Genomic DNA, 18,828 nt, shown 5'->3' with positions numbered 1-18,828 from the left:
GTGGCATATTCCTTGCTACAGTATATACTGTCCACATTGGCAGTCCACAAGTAGAAGGCCTATCATTGTCCCTATATTGCTGATCTAGTTCTCCTTCTGCTTCTTGGTTGGTAGACTGCTGAGGACAGTGAGCAGAGGTCAAGTGCCATATACTGACAAATCTCTGCTGCAGATTATAAACAAGCAGTGGAAAGAGGACTGGACAGCAGCACAGAGAACGGCGCTGAAGAAAGGGGTATATACAGTACAGACCAAAAGTTTGGACACACCTTCTCATTCAAAGAGTTTTCTTTATTTTCATGACTATGAAAATTGTAGATTCACACTGAAGGCATCAAAACTATGAATTAACACATGTGGAATTATATACATAACAAACAAGTGTGAAACAACTGAAAATATGTCATATACTAGGCTTTTCAAAGTAGCCACCTTTTGCTTTGATTACTGCTTTGCACACTCTTGGCATTCTCTTGATGAGCTTCAAGAGGTAGTCCCCTGAAATGGTTTTCACTTTATAGGTGTGCCCTGCCAGGTTTAATAAGTGGGATTTCTTGCCTTATAAATGGGGTTGGGACCATCAGTTGCGTTGAGGAGAAGTCAGGTGGATACACAGCTGATAGTCCTAATGAATAGACTGTTAGAATTTGTATTATGGCAAGAAAAAAGCAGCTAAGTAAAGAAAAACGAGTGGCCAACATTACTTTAAGAAATGAAGGTCAGTCAGTCAGCCGAAAAATTGGGAAAACTTTGAAAGTAAGGGCTATTTGACCATGAAGGAGAGTGATGGGGTGCTGCGCCAGATGACCTGGCCTCCACAGTCACCGGACCTGAACCCAATCGAGATGGTTTGGGGTGAGCTGGACCGCAGAGTGAAGGCAAAAGGGCCAACAAGTGCTAAGCATCTCTGGGAACTCCTTCAAGACTGTTGGAAGACCATTTCAGGGGACTACCTCTTGAAGCTCATCAAGAGAATGCCAAGAGTGTGCAAAGCAGTAATCCAAGCAAAAGGTGGCTACTTTGAAGAACCTAGAATATGACATATTTTCAGTTGTTTCACACTTGTTTGTTATGTATATAATTCCACATGTGTTAATTCATAGTTTTGATGCCTTCATAGTCATGAAAATAAAGAAAACTCTTTTAATGAGGTGTGTCCAAACTTTTGGTCTGTACTGTATATATTTTTTATTTTAGGCAATTGGGTGGCTTTTCTGAGAATTTTTATTATTTTGAACAACCCCTTTCATTTTGCTATAAACTGAAATTTCTAAGTCCTTTTCCATGTTAGTTTTACATAGTGTTTTCCCATTCAATGTATACTGTTTTTTTCCTTGCCCCATGTGCAAAACCTCAGCTCAGAAGTGGAATTTGATCAGAATTTCAGGAAAAATTTGATTAGTACCAAATCTGGATAGATTGGAGGCTTGGGCAGATAAGTGGCAGATGAGGTTTAACACTGACAAATGTAAAGTTATGCACATGGGAAGGAATAATGCAAGTTACCCGTACATACTAAATGGTAAAACACTCGGTAACACTGTCATGGAAAAGGATCTAGGAATTTTAATAAACAGCAAACTAAGCTGCAAAAAACAGTGTCAGGCAGCTGCTGCCAAGGCCAATAAGATAATGGGTTGCATCAAAAGGGGCATAGATGCCCGTGATGAGAACATATTCCTACTACTTTACAAATCATTAGTCAGACCACACATGGAGTACTGTGTACAGTTCTGGGCTCCAGTGAACAAGGCAGACATAGCAGAGCTGGAGAGGGTCCAGAGGAGGGCAACTAAAGTAATAACTGGAATGGGGCAACTACAGTACCCTGAAAGATTATCAAAATTAGGGTTATTCACGTTTTAAAAAAGACGAGGGGAGATCTAATTACTATGTATAAATATATCAGGGGTCAGTACAGAGATCTATCCCATCATCTATTTATCCCCAGGACTGTGACTGTGACGAGGGGACATCCGCTGCGTTTGGAGGAAAGAAGGTTTGTACACAAACATAGAAAAGGATTCTTTACGGTAAGAGCAGTGAGACTATGGAACTCTCTGCCTGAGGAGGTGGTGATGGTGAGTACAATAAAGGAATTCAAGAGGGGCCTGGATGTGTTTCTGGAGCGTAATAATATTACAGGCTATAGCTACTAGAGAGGGGTCGTTGATCCAGGGAGTTATTCTGATTGCCTGATTGGAGTCGGGAAGGAATTTTTTATTCCCCTAAAGTGAGGAAAATTGGCTTCTACCTCACAGGTTTTTTTTGCCTTCCTCTGGATCAACTTGCAGGATAACAGGCCGAACTGGATGGACAAATGTCTTTTTTCGGCCTTATGTACTATGTTACTATGTTACTATGTTATTCACGCTTCATGGTAACAAATCACATTTTTTCCTACAATGGCTGCTGCACATGTTAGGACATGGAGCAAGGAACTCTGGGTACTAGGGATCACCCTTAATTCCATGCATGCAGCCAATCAGCAGCCAGCCAGCCCTGCGATGTCACAGCCCTATAAATAGCCTCAGCTATCTTGCACTCAGCCATTTTCCAGTGTACTTAGTGCAGGGAAAGATGTCAGCAGGCGCTAGGGACAGTGGTAGAAAATACTTTAAAACTTTTATTTTGCTGTATAGAAGTTCAAGGAAAGGATTGGGAGCAATTATTCCACAGTATTGAAGCAAAACAGAGTTCAGTAGGGGAGTTTGCAACCTGGGTAATAGGAACAATCCTATTACACCTTGCTGCACTGATTGTGTGTAACGGGGAGCCGACGACACGCTCGCTCCCTGCAGCACCGCCAGCATCCTATCCCTGAGGAGGAGTGAGGATTCGGCCGGCATCCTCGTCTCCATAGTAACAAGGGGGCAGGGAGGACCCGGGCACGCATGCCTCCTCAGTGTGGCTTGTGTCCCTCATCCCCTAGACAACGAACAGGGGGGGAACTGAGCACCGATGGCAATGAGTCGGCGCTCAGGTGTTTAGATCTGATGGACATGGGTCACGTGACGCTGGCCACGTCATGTGACCCATCAATTAGACCTATTTAAACAGGTAACCTGCCTGTGTGCCTCTTGACCTTGGCTTCCAGTTGTTCCTGTTGTGGTACTTCCCAGCCAGGGAAACTTTGTGCTTCTGTTTGTTCTGTCTATGTCTTTTGTTTTCTTCCCTCGTTATTTCTTTCCTTTAGGCCCCTGAACGAACGTAAGCTAGGGACTGCCACCCAGTTGTACCCCATCGGTTAGCACTGACCGTGCAAGTAGGTAAGGATAGAGGAGTGAGTGGAGTTTAGAGATGCACTTATCCCTACCTTTTCGTGATACTATGGATCCAAATTGCCATTATACAGCTCTGTAATTCCAGAAAACCGTTCTTGTTATTGGGGTGCTATTTGATACAGCCATTAACAGGGTTTATTTGCCCTTGTGCTGTGCAGTTTTCTGTTTTAAATCATTTTTTGGCTTCCATTAGTGGGAAAAAGGGGGCATATTAGCCCTTGTGCGGTGAAGTGAGAAAATTACAGCCCTTTTTGCTGTGTATTAGTGGCAAAAAAATATATATTATTTGCCATTCAGTGGTGCAGTTATATGTTCTAAATTCCTTTTTGGCGTGTATAAGTGGCACAAAAATATATATTATTTGCCGTTCAGCGGTGCAGTTATATGTTATAAAGCGATTTTGGCGTGTATTAGTGGCAAAAAATATATATTATTAGCCGTTTAGTGGTCAAGTTAAATGTTCTAAAGCCCTTTTTGGCGTGTATTAGTGGCACAAAAAAAGTATTTGCCGTTGTGTGGTGAAGTGAGAAAATTACAGCCCTTTTTGGTGTGTATTAGTGGCAAAAAAATTAATATTTTCCGTTCAGCGGTGCAGTTATTCGTTCTAAAGCCCTTTTAGGGATGTATTAGTGGCACAAAAATATATATTATTTGCCGTTCAGCTGTGCAGTTATATGTTCTAAAGCCTTTTGTGGAGTGTATAAGTGGAAAAAAGTAAGGGAATATTTGCCGTTCTGTAGTGCAGTTATATGTTCTAAAGCCTTTAGTGGTGTGTATAAGTGGAAAAAAGTAAGGGCCTTAGCGGTGCAGTTATATGTTCTAAAGCCCTTTTTGTCGTGTATTAGTGGAAAAAAAATATATATTATTTACTGTTCTGCAGTGCAGTTATATGTTCTAAAGACTTTTGTTGCGTGTATAAGTGAAAAAAAAAGTAAGGGCTTATTTGCCGTTCAGCGGTGCAGTTATGTGTTCTTAAGCCCTTTTTGGCGTGTATTAGTGGCAAAAAAAATATTATTTGCCGTTCAGCGGTGCAGTTATATGTTCTAAAGCCCTTTTTGTCATGTATTCACGGCCCCAAAAAAAGTATTTGCCGTTGTGTGGTGAAGTGAGAAAATGACAGCCCTTTTTGCCATGTATTAGTTACAAAAAAATATATATTTGCCGTTCAGTGGTGTAGTTATATGTTCTAAAGCCCTTTTTGGCGTGTATTAGTGGAACAAAAATATATATTATTTGCCATTCAGAGGTGCAGTTATATGTTCTAAAGCCTTTTGTGGCATGTATAAGTGGAAAAAATAAGGGCCTATTTGCAGTTCAGCAGTACAGTTATATGTATTAAAGCCATTTTTGGTGTGTATTAGTGGAAAAAAGGAAGGGCCTATTTGCCATTCAGCGGTGCAGTTATATGTTATAAAGTCCTTTTTGGCGTGTATTAGTGGCAAACAAATATACATTATTTGCCGTTCTGCGGTGCAGTTATATGTTGCTAAGATTTTTGTGGCATGTATAAGTGAAAAAAAGTAAGGGCCTATATGCCATTCAGCGGAGCAGTTATATGTTCTAAAGCCTTTTGTGGCGTGTATTAGTGGCAAAAAAAAAATATTATTTGCTGTTCAGAGGTGCACTTATATGTTCTAAAGACCTTTTTGGCGTGTATTAGTGGCCAAAAATATATATATAATTTGCCGTTAAGCGTTGAAGTTATATGTTCTAAAGCCTTTTGTGGCGTGTATAAATGGAAAAAAGTAAGGACCTATTTGCCGTTCAGAGGTGCAGTTATATGTTCTAAAGCCCTTTTTGGCGTATATTAGAAGCAAAAAAATATATATTATTTGCAGTTCAGTGGTGCAGTTATATGTTCTAAAGCCTTTTCTGGCATGTATAAGTGGAAAAAAGTAAGGGCCTATATGCCATTCAGCGATGCAGTTATATGTTCTAAAGACTTCTTTAGCGTGTGTTAGTGGAAAAAAAGGGCTTATTAGCCGTTGTGTGGTGAAGCGAAAAAATTAAAGACTTTTTTGGGGTGTTTTAATTTCCTTTTTTTTTATTTATTTGATCTAACAGTATGACAGAAAAATGCCAGGCCCTGCACAGGGGAATGGCAGAGGCCTAAATGTTTCTGGCGCAGGCACAAGTCGCAACAGAGTAAGGGGGCGTGGCAGCAGGAGTCGCAGTGAGAGGCCTGAGCTCTCGGTGTTATCTAGCGGTCGTGTCTTGACCAGCAACCCAGCGGTTCTTGAATGGTTGACTCGGTCATCCACTTCACCCCAAGTTCATCAGACACCCCCAGCCAAGAGATGGTGGGTTCGTCAGACACAACCCTTAGTTGGCATGGCCCAGGAGCAGGCCCTGTGCCCTCATCTGTCCTCAACCTACCTCTGTCCTTTTCTGTTCCCTAAGCCAGACAAGTATTATATGCTGTGGGCTCAGCTCCACTATACAGCGAGGATAAGCTACTAGAGGACAGTCAACAGCTACTGGCCAGCCAAGATGTGGAGGAGACATCCGCCGCTTCCTCCGGTAAGTGGGCAAGTAGTGATGAGGAGAGTGGCGTGGCAGCTGATGTTGCAAGCGGTCAGACTCCTGATGCAGAGACCGTTGAGGAGGACATCAGTGGCGTGCAGACAGTACTCGATTATGATGATGTAGCTGATCGCACTTGGGAGCAGAGTGAATTAGGGGCTTCATCATCATCGGGAGAAGAGGGTGGCATCTAGCCCATGAAGCAGCGGTGGAGCCAGCAAGTCGCTAGCGTGGCCAGGAGTCAGCAGGGTGGCAGCAGTGGGACGTCGGGAGCCAAATGTGCCCAGGGTAGACCACCTGCTTCGCAGGAGCCTACCTGCCCGGAAAGTAATGGTGTGCAGGGATTTACGGAAGCAGCGGCGGTAGCAGTCACTCAGTGCAGAGTGTTGGAGGTAAAATCACCTACTTGGCGGTATAGCAGTTAAGCCACCGGAGGAGGTGAACATGGCGATTTGTAGAATATGCAGGCAGAAGGTGAAGCGTGGCCAGGTGCCAATTTTGGCACCACGGCCCTGCCTCAACATATGCAGCATCACCATAAAGTGGCTGGGGGAACTGTGGCTCCGATGTGGTGGTCCAGCCTGCTGCAGCAACCGCTGTATCACCCAGTGGCACGCACCTGATTTCAGGCAGTCAAGGCTCCACCACCTCAGCCGAAGGGAGCTGTCTTTCCTTACAATCATCTGCTGGTCCTGATGCTCTTGTTCCTCCTCCTACTCCTCGTCAGTCATTCTGTCAGCAATCAATCACTGAAGCGATTGCCAAGAGACAACAGTATGCGTGCACTCATCCAACGGCGCAGAAGCAGAATGTGCTCCTGGCCAAGTTGCTGTGGTGCAGTCCCTCCCTTTCCAAGTGGTGGACTCTGCACCTTTTTAGAGACCTGATGGCTTGTGCCGAGCCGAGGTGAAGAGTCCCAAGCCATTATTTCTTTGCCAAAAAGGCAGTACCAGCCCTGCACACGTATGAAGAACAGAAGGTGGGCCAGTCCTTGAGCCTGTCAGTTTCTGCCAAAGTGCAAGGCAGCGCCGACTTGTGGAGCTCTAACTAAGGTCAGGGACAATACATATCCTTTACGGCCCACTTGGTGAATGTGGTTCCTGCACAGCCACACCAGCAACTTGGCCAGGTGACGCCGCTTCTGCCTCCACGTTCTCACGCCGTTGGTCCTGTGACAATGTCCGCCTCTGTCTCAACATCCTCCCTCATGTCCTCTGCATCCACTGCAGAGATAGTTCACAGAGCCCCCCAAGATTACCACATGTACAGGGCACGGCTGTGTCACGCTGTTCTGCACCTCGTTTGACTGGGAAGGAACTGCTCCGTGTCCATCAAGAAATCGAATCCTGGCTTTCTCAGCGACAACTCAAAATTTGAACTATGGTGACCAACAATGGGAAGAACATGCTGTCGGTGCTGCATCAAGAAGGGCTGAGCCATGCGCCTTGCATGGCACAAGTGTTCAATCTGGTTGTCAAGCATTTCCTGAAGTCTTCCACCCATCTGCAAGACATCCTAAAAATAGCCAGGAAACTTTGCATGCACTTCAGCCACTCGTACACCGCAAAGCACACCCTCCTTGAGCTGCAGTGTTGAACGGCATCCCCTAACTTAGGCTCATATGCGACGTTTCCACCCATTGGCATTCCACCCTCCATATTTTGGACCGACTATACGAACAGAGAAAGGCCATAAACGATTTCTTGATGATCCAAGCGGACAGGAGTACTCCCTTGTGTAACTTTGATGTCAGCCAGTGGAAGCTCATGCGTGACACCTGCCGTTTGCTCAGGCCATTTGAGGAGGCAATGTTATTTGTCAGTCACCAGGACTACGGGATGAACAACGTCATTCCACTGCTTCATGTCCTGGAACAGATGCTGGTAAATCTGGCTGGTCAGGGGACAGGAGACGTGGCGCCTAGATCTCAAGGCCACATGAGCATGTGGGGGCTGAACTGGAGGAGGAGGAGGACATTGGAGCACAAGCAATGTGTAGCGAAATAGGTGTTTTTCTACACAGGTGACAGGAGTGGAGGAGCAGGAGCAGCCAGAGGAGCTACGGGGCGATGATGAAGATGAGGCAGAGGACCCAGACACACCGTGGCAGTATGCAGTGGAGATGGAGGCAGGGAGTCCCTCTGAGTCACTTGCACAAATGGCCCGATGCATGCTCACTTGCTTGTGTAGTGACAGTTGAATTGTCAGCATTTGGCAGAGGGATGACTTCTGGCTCTCGCTATTAGTCCAAACTGAACTACTATAGAGACATTTTATGTAGTCAGTTGGCAGCTGCCTATCCGCGCCATTGTCCATCCTCTTGCAGGTCTGACTGAGAGAGACCTCTGTGCTCAAGTTCCTCTGCCATGACTGCTGTGGCAGGGTGGGGGGGGGAGTAGGAGCAGTTCCAGCTCCATCAGCAGCAACTTGAGTCTAGAATCCCTGATGAGCAGCTTTCTTCACCCGCCTAGTGAAGAAACTACTCACCAGCAGCACCAGCAGGTAGACCTGGAGCAGGACCTGAACCAGCAGGTGGTGGCATACTTGGACAGCACCCTGTCACCCCACATTGAAGATCCGCTGGCCTACTGGGGAGCCAAACTGGAGTTGTGGCCGCAACTGGCAGAGTTTGCCCTTAAAAAAGCTGTCCTGCCCGGCCAGTAGTGTGGCATCAGAGTTGGTGTTTAGTGCATCAGGGGCCATAGTTACCACAAGAAGAACTCGCCTGTCCCCCCAAAATGTGGAGAGACTGACCTTTGTCAAGGTGAATCAAGTGTTGATCAGCCAGGATTTACACCCACCAATACAAGATGCATCAGACTAGATCATCCATGGTGCCCCACCAACACGTTGACAAAAGAGACCGGTTTCTTCTGGCTACCTGCCTCAGCTAATATTCTGATGCTGCCATCCACCTGGTGCCACACATCTGATGCCAAGTGCTTTTTCTTTTACCCACCATCTTCAGCTGGTACTGGTATTGCCACCCACCTCCCCACTCTGTCAACGGGTCACTCTGTGGTCTCCTGATGCTGCAGCCACCTCCCCACTCGGGTCTTCTGATGCTGCTGCTGCCACCTCCACACTGTCATTGTGCCACCCTGTGGCCTCCTCCTGACCCTGCTGCTGCCGCCACCTCCACACTCTGTCATTGTGCCACTCTGTGGCCTACTGTTGCTGCTGCCATCTCCACACTGTCATTGTGCCACTCGGTGGTCTCCTCATGCTGCTTCCTCCTCACCACTATGTCATAGGGCCACTACGTGGACTTCTCATGCAGTTCCCACCCTCCCCACTTAATGGCTGGGCCACTATTTTTCCTTTCGGCCTGGCCGACATCAACATTTATTTGACCCTTCTTTTGATCTGTCACATGAAGGAAAAATGAGACGCACAACGGATCCTGTCTATGCAACAGCTGCAAGGCCTGCATGACATGGTCCCTATTTTGCATTAAAATTGGCTTATGATTTGGTAGCCAAAAGCAGGAGTGGGTACAAAACACAGAAGACATGCAAATATTCCATTCACGTGTCATCTCTGTTTTGGACCCACTCCTGTTTTTTGTGGCTTTAACAATACTGATAGATTACTGACCAAATGCTAACCGAGTGAAAGCGGATGCTCCACAGACAGTATCCATTTTTTGGGGGTTATTGTTCTGACTGATCAGAGGAAGGGCAAAATAATCAGTGACGTCAACACAAACTTACTGCTGACACCCACTCCACTCTGTTGTGGGGGGGTTTCTACTTGTGTAAGCGTTTAATAGAACAGGTACTGTAGAAATCTATGTGGAATCAGTGAATTGGGGTAAAAGGAGTGCTCTCTTTCACGCTATAGTAGGATCTTGGGCCTCTGCACGGTTCTTTATACCTGGCACTAACATGGACCTGTAAGGCTGAGTTCACACTTGAATTATTTGGTCAGTTTTGGCCCCGTAACTACCCAAATAAGTGAACTGTGCAGTGATTTTAAGAGCGATGCCTGTCATCTACATTTCATACTGACTCACAGTATTGTTTCACTACCACAGCAGACTCCCTATGCATGTTACTGCAAGGCACAGTGGTCTACACCACTCTCTGCAGCCAGGAAATAGCCGTTTTTTAAAACGATTAAATTTGGCGAACCAGATGAATCAAATTTTATAGAAAATCGCTCATCTCTAATGATAACATGACTTCTGAAGAGATTTCTACAGAACAATTTAGGATTTTTTTGGTAATTTGGACAATATCAGGGAAAATGAGAAAAGGCCAAAATGTGGTGAAACATCTATTCAAACATTAGTTTATTTTCTAATTATGCATTCCCTTTAAAGGGTTTCTATCACTTCGTATGCCATAATTAGCTCTCAGACACTAGCGATCCGCTAGTGTCTGCTCTGGCCAACCATCCTAATATAAGAGCTTTTTGGGCAGCCGTTTTGCTAAAAAAAGAACTTTTATAAATATGCTAATGAGCCTCTAGGTGCTATGTGGGCGTCATTAGCACCTAGAGGCTCCGTCTACCTTCATACACAGCCACCGCCCAACGCGTCCCTCCAGCCCGCCCATCTCCTGATGAATGCGATCCTCCGTGTGACGCAACGGACGAATTCTCGCGCATGCGCCGTGCGCGGCTGTATTCGGCGCATGCGCAGAGAATGTCTGACCGCTTCCCTGCTCAGACATCTCCACTGCGCCTGCGCCGATGACGTCATAGTGCTCCAAGGAACAGGCGCAGTGGAGATGTCTGAGCAGGGAAGCGGTCAGACATTCTCTGCGCATGCGCCGAATACAGCCGCGCACGGCGCATGCGCGAGAATTCGTCCGTTGCGTCACACGGAGGATCGCATTCATCAGGAGATGGGCGGGCTGGAGGGACGCGCTGGGCGGTGGCTGTGTATGAAGGTAGACGGAGCCTCTAGGTGCTAATGACGCCCACATAGCACCTAGAGGCTCATTAGCATATTTATAAAAGTTATTTTTTTTAGCAAAACGGCTACCCAAAAAGCTCTTATATTAGGATGGTTGGCCAGAGCAGACACTAGCGGATCGCTAGTGTCTGAGAGCTAATTATGGCATACGAAGTGATAGAAACCCTTTAAGTGATCACATAGCTTGCTTGCTTACTGGTCATCATTTCTGACATATTTGATTTACTAAACAATTTTATTCCCCATGCAATAATGATTCTGGAGTATATTTTCATATAACTTATTGTTTCCTTCACAATTATATCTACTGAAAGTTTATTAATGAATCTGCAACTGGGTGTTACCAGTAAGAGGGTGTGTCCCTGTACAGTCTGACATCGTCCAAACAGTGCTGTCAGTTTCAGACTGTGCTGGGACACACCTCTACTGGTAACACCCATTTGCAATTAATAACAATTACTAAACTTCTAGCAGTGATAATTGAGAAACAAAACAACATACATTTATATGGAAAGATGCTCCAGAATCATTATTGCAAGGAATGCAAGTAGTTAGTAAGCATGCCTGTTAGGAGAGGTGACAGGTTTTATCAAACCTCTTCAATCTTGAGGCATCCAAAGTTTCTGACAAAGGCAAGTAAATCAGGTCCCCACTATCAGTACACTAAGGCACCTGTGGGATAACACAAAGTTCGCATATAGTGAAGCACTGCAGGTCACCAGGAAATTCCTTGTGTGTAGATACTCACAAGCGCAGCTTGATATATAGGCACATAATATAGCTCCACGGCTCTCCTCTATCCACGTCTCTTCACCACCACTAAAACAAGGATTCCTCTAATAGTGAAGTACCGCTAGCAAGTGGTTATATAAAAAGTATTTATTATACTCACAAACATATGGTAAAACAAAGCAGTCAAGGCTGTCTTTTCAAATCTGCCCAACCCGGGTTTCGCTCAAAGCTTTGTCAGGGGCGTCACCATACTCTTCCTCCCACATGTTATATACCCTCCCCCCTTCCTCCCCCATATATGAATCAAAAAGTAAAACCATAAGATCTTTATAACCAGTAAAACTTCCTTTAAAACTTTTTCCTTCAACATCTACAATCGCATCCTAGATATAATTTTCTCCCTTTCCATTCAGTTTCAAGTTTATTCATTCATAAACCCAATCTTAATTACTCACTTACTATCCTCATTCATGACGAGAAATTCAGAACACTCCCCTAGTACACACCTTCCTATTTTGATTGGTCTCAATCGTCGTGTCTTCTTTCAGTTACACACCTCCCTCACCTTATTGGCTAACGGCGATCTATCTTTTGCTTGTTCGAAATCAGCTACTTTTTTCCACCAGGCATGATTTTAAATCCAATTCGACATTAAGTCCCTGTGGCTGGATAGTATCTACAGTCATGTGAAAAAATTAGGACACCCTTTGAAAGCATGTGGTTTTTTGTAACATTTTTAATAAATGGTTATTTCATCTCCGTTTCAACAATACAGAGAGATTAAAGTAATCCAACTAAACAAAGAAAACTGAAGAAAAGTCTTTTCAAGATCTTCTGTAAATGTCATTCTACAAAAATGCCTATTCTAACTGAGGAAAAAGATAGGACACCCTCACATGTATTCCCTCTTAAATTGGCTCAGATCTCACACAGGTATATCACACCAGGTGCACATAATTAGTAGATCGTTACTCTGCATGTTGAATGAGGCTTGCCCTATTTAAACCTCAGACATTTAGTTTGGTGTGCTCCTGACTGTTGAAGTGAGAGTGAGCACCATGGTGAGAGCAAAAGAGCTGTCAGAGGACTTCAGAAAAAGATTGTAGCAGCCTATGAGTCTGGGAAGGGATTTAAAAAGATCTCAAAAGATTTTGAAATCAGCCATTCCACTGTCCGGAAGATAGTCTACAAGTGGAGGGCTTTCAAAACAACTGCCAACATGCCCAGGACTGGTCGCCCCAGCAAGTTCACCCCAAGAGCAGACCGCAAGATGCTAAAAGAGGTATCCAAAAACCCTAAAGTGTCATCTCGAGAACTACAGCAGGCTCTGGCTACTGTTGATGTAGAAGTACATGCCTCTACAATCAGAAAGAGACTGTACAAGTTTAACTTGCATGGGAGGTGTGCAAGGAGGAAACCTTTGCTTTCCAAGAGAAACATCGAGGCCAGACTGACATTTGCCAGCAATAAAGTTGACAAAGACCAGGACTTCTGGAATAATGTTCTTTGGACAGATGAGTCCAAAATTGAATTATTTGGACACAACAGCAGAGGACATGTTTGGCGTAAACCAAACACAGCATTCCAAGAAAAGAACCTCATACCAACTGTGAAGCATGGAGGTGGAAGTGTCATGGTTTGGGGCTGCTTTGCTGCAGCAGGACCTGGTCAGCTCACCATCATAGAATCCACGATGAATTCTACTGTGTATCAGAAGGTGCTTGAAGAACATGTGAGACCATCAGTTAGAAAATTAAAGCTGAAGCGGAACTGGACCATGCAACATGACAATGACCCAAAACATACTAGTAAATCAACCAAAGATTGGCTGAAAAAGAAGAAATGGAGAGTCCTGGAATGGCCAAGTCAAAGTCCAGATTTGAATCCCATTGAGATGCTGTGGGGTGACTTGAAAAGGGCTGTACGTGCAAGAAACCCCTCAAACATCTCACAGCTGAAAAAGTTCTGCATTGAGGAGTGGGGTAAAATTTCCTCAGACCGATGTCGAAGACTGGTAGATGGCTACAAGAACCGTCTCACTGCAGTTATTTCAGCCAAAGGAGGTAACACTCGCTATTAGGGGCAAGGGTGTCCTATCTTTTTCCTCAGTTAGAATAGGCATTTTTGTAGAATGACATTTACAGAAGATCTTGAAAAGACTTTTCTTCAGTTTTCTTTGTTTAGTCGGATTACTTTAATCTCTCTGTATTGTTGAAACGGAGATGAAATAACCATTTATTAAAAATGTTACAAAAAACCACATGCTTTCAAAGGGTGTCCTAATTTTTTCACAAGACTGTAGCTCATAGATCCAGCTGACTTCCCGCCGATCTTTCTTCTTAATCGCATCTCCTACCCGCCAGTCATTTTTCACCACCTCTAATCCAGTGAATGCAAGCCCTTTAGGGTTTTTCTGGTGAACTTTTTTAAAATGCATCGATACCCCACGGGTCTCCAATCCCTTTTTAATATTATTAACATGTTCCTGTATCCGAATCTTTAGTTTTCTGGTTGTGCGACACACATACTGGAGGCCACAAGGGCACTCCAGCATGTATGCAACCCCTATACTGTCACACATAATTTGCCCTTTAATTTTGAAATCTTTATCTCTTTTGGTCGAATGGATCACTGTGGTATTCATCTTTTTCTTTTTATTACTTCTATTCTTACAAAATAGAAGTAATAAAGGAATAAATAATAAAGGAAGACAAAAACCGCACCACGAAAAAAAAAATTATTTTCATTCTTCCTTATTTTTAATCGCACTGTGAACCAATCAATTTTTTAAATTCGGTGCCTTTTTAAAAATAAAATCGAGATGACTGGGGATTTCTGCACCTATAATCAGATCGTTCTTGAGTATGCTCCAATTTTTCCTAATAGGCCTGCTTGGACTGTATATTTAGTGAGAAAGGCAAATCTAAAATCTTTCTTATTCTTCTTTTTTTCTCCCTCTACTTTATTGGTTAACCCTTTTTTATCCCAGTTTTCTTGAACCTCCCTGCTACATTTCACTAGGTCCTCTTTATTATATCCCTTCTCCAGGAAACGATCCTGGATCAGTAAGCTCTGTTCTTGGAACGTTGCAGCATCAGTGCAGTTGCGGTGGATTCTCCCGATCTGACCCTTCGGGATGTTATTAAGCCAAGGGCCATAGTGGCAACTGGTCAGATCGATAAAACCATTCACATTAGTTTTTTTTAAAAAGGTCTTTGTTTTAAGCTGCCTATCTTCTATAAAGATCGTGAGATCGAGAAAATTCACCTCTTTGTCACTGATGCTGCTTGTGAAGTTGATATTCCAATCATTGATATTTAGCTGTGCGATTAATTCTTCTAAACCTCTTTTTTCTCCTTCCCATATGAGGAAAAAGTCGTCTATAAATCTTCGCCATATATTAAGTTGGCCAAACTCTGTCATTTTCTTTAAAAGGGGGGTTATTCTCTCTGATTCCCATGCCGACATAAACAGGTTGGCGAAACTTGGGGCAAATTTTGCCCCCATCGCCTTCCCGACTTTCTGAAGGTAGTAGTTCACAATAAAATCTCCCTGTTCTTTTGTCATCTCTGGATCAGCTGTTAGTACTTCATGAATGGCCCTAATGCCAAAGTCCTTTGGTATAATAGTGTACAGTGATGTTACGTCTACTGTACCAAGCCACATATTTTCTCCACAGGTGTCTATATTTTTTATCAGATTCAGTACACATCCCATGTCCTTTAAATATGACGGGGCCTTCACAACATACTTCTGAAGAAAATGATCTATATATTCTATTAGTCGACTTGTCAATGAGTAAATCCCAGACACAATGGGTCTTCCCGGGGGATTAGACATATCTTTGTGGATCTTGGGGAGTTGATCCTAGGGCATTCCCACCAAATATGAAGGATACCAGGGCCTGTTCCACATTTCCAGCACACATTTTCTTGAAGCAGGTTCATGTATGGCACGCTGCCTAGTATACACTGAAGAGCTTACAGCATTTGCTTAAAGGGGTTTTTCAGTATTTCAATATTGATGGCCTAGTCACAGGAAAGTTCCTTTAATCAGGTCTGAACTGGTAATTTGTCCTACTGGACAGATTACCAGTGGGCCAGTCTGTCAGGGGCCCCCATTACATAATTTGACCGGAATTGCACTAATGCAGCATTTAGTGCATCATCATCGCAGGTGCTTCATTTCCTAAGAGAGTAAAGGAACTGCACTGATAATCAGTGCAGTTCAAAGTTAGAACAGTGCAAGACCTGTGATGACTAGAGTTGAGCGGACACCTGGATGTTCGGATTCGACGGATTCGGCTGAACTTCAATAAAAAATTTGAGTTCGGGACCTGAACTTGACCCCGAACCCGAACCCTATTGAACTCAATGGGAACCCGAACTTTTGAGCACTAAAATGGCTGTAAAAATGTAATGGAAAGGGCTAGAGGGCGGCAAATGGCATCAAAATGTGGTTAAGAGCATGGCAAGTGCTCTGCAAACAAATGTGGATAGGGAAAAGACTTTAAATAACATAAAATACCTAAAAATAAAAAATAATAATCTTGATCTAGGAGGACGAGGTCCATATGGAGTAGGAGGTTGAGGAGGCGGTGGATGTGGCGGTGTAGGTAAAAGCGGCGGTGGAGGAGAAGGTAGCCTACACTGCTTTTTGGTTTTAAATATATATATATATTTTTTTAATTAGGGTACACCCCAAAACATTGGGAAATATAACCTCTGATAACCCCCTCCAGTCGTGCTGAACACACGTTCAGACAATACACTGGCTGCAGGACAGGCCAGCACCTCAAAGGCGTAAAGGGCAAGCTCAGGCCATGTGCTCAATTTGGAGACCCAGAAGTTGCAGGGGGCAGAACCATCAGTCAGTTCGTGTAGGCGTGCGCCAACATACTGCCCCACCATGTCGCACGTCCCCGTGATGATTACGATCCAATTGGATATCTGCTCTATCAACTTTCAATGTTATTTCCTGCGCCTACCATGTTGATCACAGTTAGCGGTGAATCAGGGTTCCACCCCGGAGAGGCAGCGTGAGAAAGAGAGACCACATCCAAGGGAGATCAATGGATGAAATTTAATTGTGATCGAGCGGAAATGTGGGAGAAGCTATTAAAACGGAAGAATAGAAGGAAAGGAGGGGGCGCGCGGCAATTACCCACTCCCGACTCGGGGATGTAGTGACGATAAATAACAATACAGGACTCTTAAGATGCCCTGTTATTTGAATGATTAATTAAAAAATACAGGGAATGTCACTGCGGTATTTTGGATTAGGAAACGTTAGACAGGAGAGTTGACTCTAGATAACTTCTGCCTGATCGCACGTCCCTGTGACGTCCACCATCCATTTGGATATCTTCTCTATCAACTTTCGATGTTCTTTTCTGAGCCTACCATGTTGATCACGGTTATCGGCGAATCAGGGTTCCACACTAGAGAGGGAGCGTGAGAAAGGGAGACCACATCTAAGGGAGGTTAATTTTTCAAATTAAATATGATAGAGCGGAAATGTGGGACAAACTATTGAAGCATAAATGTGGGACAACTAGTTAAAGTTTAAGCATTGAATGAAAGGAGGTGGCGCGCATCAATTAAAGAAGATTTTCTGAAATTTTATTCCCTCTCACCTATGTAGAGCAGGGGTTTCTATCCGGCAAAATTTGTAAAATGTCACCTGACAATGTAACAGATGATTTTTGGAAATTTATGTTGCTGTCACCTATGCAGAGGTGTCCCCGTGACGTCCACCATCCAAATGGATATCTTCTCTATCAACTTCCGATGTTCTTTTCTGAGCCTACCATGTTGATCAGGGTAATCGGCGAATCAGGGTTCCACACCAGAGAGGGAGCGTGAGAAAGGAAGACCACATCTAAGAGAGGTTAATTGTTTCAAATTAAATATAATAGAGTGGAAATGTGGGACAAACTATTGAAGCGGAAATGTGGGACAACTTGTTAAAGTTTAAGCATTGAATGAAAGGAGGTGGCGCACATCAATTAAAGAAGAATTTCTGAAATTTAATTCCCTGTCACCTATGCAGAGCAGGGATTTCTATCCGGGTTCCCAATCCATACCAGAGAGGTAGCGTGAGAAAGGGAGACCTCATCCAAGGGAGGTCAATGGCTGCAATAGGATGAAGCAGAAATGTGGGACAAATTATTAAAGCAGAAGAATCGAAGGAAAGGGCCAATTAAAGACAAATTTTAGAAATGTAAGTGGCTGTCACCTATGCAGAGCAGGGGTTTATATCCGGCAAAATTGGTAAAATGTCACCTGACAATGTAACAGACGATTTTTGGAAATTTATGTTCCTGTCACCTATGCAGAGGTGCCCCCGTGACATCCACCATCCATTTGGATATCTTCTCTATGAACTTTCGATGTTCATTTCTGAGCCTATCATATTGATCACGGTTATTGGCGAATCAGGGTTCCATGCCGGAGAGGGAGTGCGAGAAAGAGAGACCACATCCAAGGGAGATAAATCGATGAAATTTCATTTTGATCGAGTGGAAATATGGGAAAAGTTATTAAAGCAGAAGGATCGAAGGAAAGGGTCAATTAAAGACGAATTTTAGAAATTTAAGTCCATGTCACCTATGCAGAGTAGTGGTTTTTCATCGCCAGAAATGGGTTAATATCACCCACCAATGGAACAGATTATTTTAAAAAATTTCGGTCCCTGTCACCTATGCAGAGCAGGGGTTTATTCACGTCAAAAATTGTAAAATGTCAACCCAAGAATGTAACAGAAAAATTAGTGAAATTTATTAACCTGTCTACTAGGTAGAGCAGGGGTCTATCACAGCCAAAAATTGTTTAATGTCACCCAAAAATGTAAAAGAAAAATTTGTGAAATTTATTAAGCTGTCAACAAGGTAGAGTAGGGGTATATCACAGCCAAAAATTAGTTAATTTCACCCGAAAATGTAAGACAAATTAGTGAATTTTTTTACCAGTCTACTAGGCATAGCAGTGGTATATCAAAGCCAAAAATTGATGAATTTTACCCGAAAATGTAACAGACAAATTAGTGAATTTTTTTTACCTGTCTACTAGGTATAGCAGTGGTATTCACAATTGGTGAATTTCACCCGAAAATGTAACAGAGTAATTAGTGAATTTTTTTACCTGTCTACTAGGTATAGCAGTGGTATATCACACCCAAAAATTTGTGAATTTCACCCAAAAATGTAACTGACAAATTAGTGAATTTTTTTAACCTGTCTACTAGGTATAGCAGTGGTATATCACACCCAAAAATTTGTGAATTTCACCCGAAAATGTAACAGACAAATTAGTGAATTTTTTTAACCTGTCTACTAGGTATAACAGTGGTATATCACACCCAAAAATTG

The sequence above is a fragment of the Bufo bufo genome, chromosome 5 (assembly GCF_905171765.1).
Source record: "Bufo bufo chromosome 5, aBufBuf1.1, whole genome shotgun sequence".
Classification (NCBI taxonomy): domain Eukaryota; kingdom Metazoa; phylum Chordata; class Amphibia; order Anura; family Bufonidae; genus Bufo; species Bufo bufo.
The sequence above is the reverse complement of the archived record's forward strand: the minus strand, read 5'-3'. Positions refer to the sequence as shown.